Source organism: Neophocaena asiaeorientalis, unplaced genomic scaffold, assembly GCF_003031525.2.
Source record: "Neophocaena asiaeorientalis asiaeorientalis breed wild unplaced genomic scaffold, Neophocaena_asiaeorientalis_V1.1 scaffold253, whole genome shotgun sequence".
In the NCBI taxonomy this organism is placed as follows: domain Eukaryota; kingdom Metazoa; phylum Chordata; class Mammalia; order Artiodactyla; family Phocoenidae; genus Neophocaena; species Neophocaena asiaeorientalis.
This window is the reverse complement of record NW_020174553.1, coordinates 4911812-4916658: the sequence shown is the minus strand read 5'-3', so window position 1 is coordinate 4916658 and position 4847 is coordinate 4911812. Positions and strand designations below refer to the sequence as shown.

General features: G+C 42.6%; 1 pseudogene; it reads right to left on the bottom strand.

Moving 5' to 3' along the window:
- Nucleotides 1-2566: 2566 nt before the first annotated feature.
- LOC112407964 (ferritin light chain pseudogene) lies at nt 2567-4201 on the bottom strand (annotated as a pseudogene).
- Between the last annotated feature and the right edge of the window lie 646 nt (nt 4202-4847).

Genomic DNA, 4847 nt, shown 5'->3' with positions numbered 1-4847 from the left:
AAACCCCTAGAAGAATAGAAATAAACAGTATAAATTTTCAGAAGAAAGTACAGTTATCAGAAAGAGTGCATAACTTCCAGTTTGATTTTAAAATAAAATTGTTTACATTAGTTTTAAATGTATCTAGTATGGAATCAAAGTACGATAGCATTTGAGATATACCATCACCTATTAAAATATACCATCACCTACCATCACCTATTTAAAAGAACAAAATTGTCATTAATAAGCAGAAATTTTGCATTGCTCTAGTTTTCAATTTAGGCTAGATTTCCATTTCCCTCTTTCTGATACATTTTTTTAAATTTTATTGAAGTACGGTTAATTTGCAATGTTGTGTTAATTTCTTCTGTACAGTAAAGTGACTCAGTTATACATATATATATTATTTTTCATATTCTTTTCCATATGGCTTGTCACAGGATATTGAATATAGTTCCCTGTGCTACACAGTAGGACCTTGTTGTTTATCCATCCCAAATGTGATAGTCTGTCTCTGCTAACCCCAAACTCCCAGGCCTTCCCTCCCCCACACCCCTCCTCATTGGCAATGACAAGTCTGTTATCCGTATCTGTGCATTTCCCTCTTCCTTCAAAAGTTATAATAATATATAGTTGGCCCTCTGTATCCACAGTTTTCTGCATCCTCAGATTCAACCAACCATGAATCAAAAGCGGTTTTAGTCCGTGGATGGGAAACCCACGGATATGGAGGGCCAGCTCTTTTCTTTGTACTACCAAGGGACTTGAGCACCTGAGGATTTTGGTATCCATGGAGGCACCTGGAACCAATCACCCTCAGATACGGAGGGACAACTATACTTCCTGGTAGAAAGTTTTTTACTGATCTATCACAACTCTTTCCATAATCATGGGTATAGATTAATATTAATTTTTATTTCCTATGATACGTCTTTTTTTTTTGCAGTACGCGGGCCTCTCACTGGTGTGGCCTCTCCCGTTGCGGAGCACAGGCTCCAGACGCGCAGGCTCAGCGGCCATGGCTCACGGGCCCAGCCGCTCCGCGGCACGTGGGATCCTCCCGGACTGGGGCACGAACCCGTGTCCCCTGCATCGGCAGGCGGACTCTCAACCACTGCGCCACCAGAGAAGCCCCTGATATGTCTATTTTATTAAAATTTAAAATTTAATTACTATTACACCTACTATTAGTGCACAGTTGGTCAAAAGAACATACGTATTCCACATTTTGATCAATAGAACTAAACATACAAAGTAAAATTTTATTGCAAATGAAATGCATCACTTCTTGGGACAGTACTGCTTGGTTTCAATGAATTTATGTATCCAAGAGTTGGTAGAAAGACACAAGATTTAGCAGTAATTGTATTCCTATTTTGTGTTATATAAGATGTAAATCCTGAGAAAATTTTTCACACAAATAAGTAGATGAGAATAGAAGGAGTTTTATTATAGAACGTCACCCACAGTGAAATTCCTTTAACACAACTGAATGATGGTTTCTGAAGAAGGGAAGCTGATGTAATCCCTTTTTAAAAAAAAAAATTGGCAGTAAAATATACATAACATAAAATTTAACCTTTTAATTACTTTTAACTGTATTCATTGGCATTAAGTACATTCATATTGTCGCACAACCATTACCACCAACCATCTTCAGAACTTCATCTCCCAAAACTGCAACCCTGAACTCATTAAACACCAACTCCCCATTCCTCCCTTCCCAGCCCCTGGATAACACCGTTCTACTTTCTGTCTCTGTGAATTTGACTACTCTAGATATCTTGTATAAGTGGAATCATACAACATTTGTCCTCTTGTGACTGGTCTGTTTCACTTAGCATGATGTCTTTGAGCATAATGTCATCTGTGTTTTAGCATATCAGAATTTATTTCCTTTTTAAAGCTGAATGATACTGTACTGTATGTATACAGCACGTTTTGTTTATCCATTCATCTGTTGGTGGACACTTGTGTTGTTTCCACTTTTGATGGCTGAGAAAAATCGAATCCCTCTTGAGTAAGATAAGTAATGGACAGTTATAATATCCAGTTGTAAGCTTCTGCTTATTTGGTACACATCCAAATGAGTTTTCCTTTAGTCTCTAGTGGGCAAGTTACAAAGCAGTGAGGAAGCACAATTCCTCTGACCAAAGAAGCCAGTTATAAAAATTTTCCTGCTTCCATTTCCTTCCCTTGTTGAATGTTTGTAAATTATCTGTGGAGAATAAAATTAAATGGTCATGCTTTTGAGGTGCCAGACTATAGGAACACCAGTGACAGTTCCAAGTCCAAGACTTTCCAAATAAAGGAAGGATTTCACATGGCTGAGAAATCGCCTGGCCGGCAATGCTTGCTTTTCCAAGTGTCTCCAATGTATTCCAAGCGTAACGCATTACTTACTATACCCCGCTCTTTTTTTTTTTTTTTCTGTAAAAAGCTTTATGGTTTCCATTTGGTCCAAGGCTTGGGAGAGAGCTCCAGGGCGGTTAAAAAGCTGCCTAGTGGATGCAGGGAGGGGCTTCAGGCAGAAACCCCGACGCCAGAGGGGGGCTCCTCAAAGGCCGCTGGGCTCCAGGGGCACCTACTCGTGCTGGAGGGTGAGCCTTTCCAAGAGAGACCCACCCAGCCCAGCCTGGGGACCAGCCGGCAATTGGAGGTTGGTCAGGTGGTCACCCATCTTCTTGATGAGTTTCACCTGCTCATCTAGGACAAGGCTCTCCAGGAAGTCACAGAGGCGGTGTCTGCGCGGGCAGAACCCAGGGCACGCAGGTCCACAAGGGCCTGGTTCATGTTCTCCTCCACGAGCACGGCAGCTTCCATAGCATCCTGGATTTTACTCCACTCATCTGGAGATGGCTTCCGCACGTTCTGGAAGAGGGCGCGGCCGCCACGCTGGTTTTGTGTTTTCAGGAGATGCTTGGCTCCGTCGCACTTCTCCTTGGCCAATTCACGGAAGAAGTGGCCCATGCCCTCCAGGGCCACGTTGTCACAGTCGAAATAGAAGCTCACAGAGAGAGAGGTGTAGGAGGCCCGCAGATGCGTGTCGGCCAGGGGGTTGACAGTGGCCTCCACCTCAGTGGGATAATTCTGACGAATCTGGAAACTCGTGGTTGATCGGTAGAAAGCAGTTAAGCTCAAAAAGTGGTGTTGGCTGGTCCCGGTGACCAAGGGTAGCTAAGTGGCTGATTCTGAAGGTTGCGACTGGAAAAAAGGTTGGAGGGTGATCGGAGGCTGGAGCAGGGGATGTCCCTGTGGGTCTGTCTCACCCAAACACTATTGAAGCAAGAGACAGATCCGCGGCACTGCCTAGCACACTGCCTACACCCTGACCTCCTCTGCTGCAGTGAATGAATCTTATCAGTCCTTGTCTTAGTTTTCTATTGCTGCATAACAAATGACTGCAAATTTCAAAGCTTAAAGCAGCACACAGGGCTTCCCTGGTGGCGCAGTGGTTGCGAGTCCGCCTGCCGATGCAGGGCACACGGGTTCGTGCCCCGGTCCGGGAAGATCCCACATGCCACGGAGCGGCTGGGCCCGTGAGCCATGGCCGCTGAGCCTGCGCGTCCGGAGCCTGTTGCTCCGCAACGGGAGAGGCCACAACAGTGAGAGGCCCGCGTACCGCAAAAAAAAAAAAAAAAAAAAAAAAAAGCAGCACACACTCGTGAGCACACAGTTCTATGGATCAGAAGTCTAGGTGGGTTCAACTACATCCTATGTATAAGATCTCACAAGGCTGAAGTCAGGGTGTCGGCTGGGCTGGGCTGGGCTCTTATCTGGAGGCTCTGGGAGATAATCTGCTTCCAAACGCATTCATATTGTTGGCAGAATCGGGTTCCTTGAGGCTGTAGATCAGAGGTTCCCTGTTTCCTTGCTGGCTGTCAGCAAGGGGCTGCTCTCTGTCCCTAAATGCTGCTTGCATTCCTTCTCATGGGGCCATTTCCATCTTTAATCCAACAATGGCACACTGAGTTCTTCCCGTGTTTTAAATTTCTCTGACTCTTTTGCTTTTGGCTGGAGAAAGCTCCATGATTTTAAGGGCTTGTGATGAGTTCAGGCCTGCCTAGATTATGCCAAAGAACATAACATAATCACAGAAATGAAACATCATCATGTTAATAGTTTCTGGAGATGAGAGCAGAAAAGTCCTGCCTACCATAGTCTGCCTTCTTACCTCCTTGCCAAATTCACACTCTTCCCAAATATCAAATACATCCATCTATGAAAGCCCATCTATAAAAAACCCACAGCAAACATTATACTAAATGGTGAACGTCTGGAGATTTCCTCCCTAAAATCAGGAAGAAAATAGGCATGTCTGTGCTTACCACTTCTATTCAACATTGTACTGGGGGTCTAGATAGGACACTTAGGCCAGAAAAAAATAAAAGGTATTCCTTGGAAAGGAAGAAGTAAGCTATCTTTATTTGAAGATAACATGATTTTTTTGTATGTAGACCTTTTTCCTAAAGAATCCTAAAACTATTAGAAATAATAAATGAGTTAAGGAAGGTTTCAGGATACAAGATCAATATAGAAAATTTAATTGTATTTCTGTACTCTAGCAATGAGACAATTCAAAAATGAAATTAAGAAAATTCCATTTGTAATAGCATCAAAAAGAATAAAATACTTAGGAATAAATTTAACATAAGAAGTGTAAAAGTTGTACTCTGAAAATTATAAAACATTATTGGAGGAAAGTAAAGAAACCTAACAAATGGAAAGACATTCCATGTTCATGAATTGGAAAATGCAGTGTTAAGATGGCAATACTCTCAAAACTGACCTGCAGATTCAATACAATCTGTCAAAATCCTAGCCTTTTTTTTTTTTTTTGCATAAATTGACAAGTTGGGAATTCC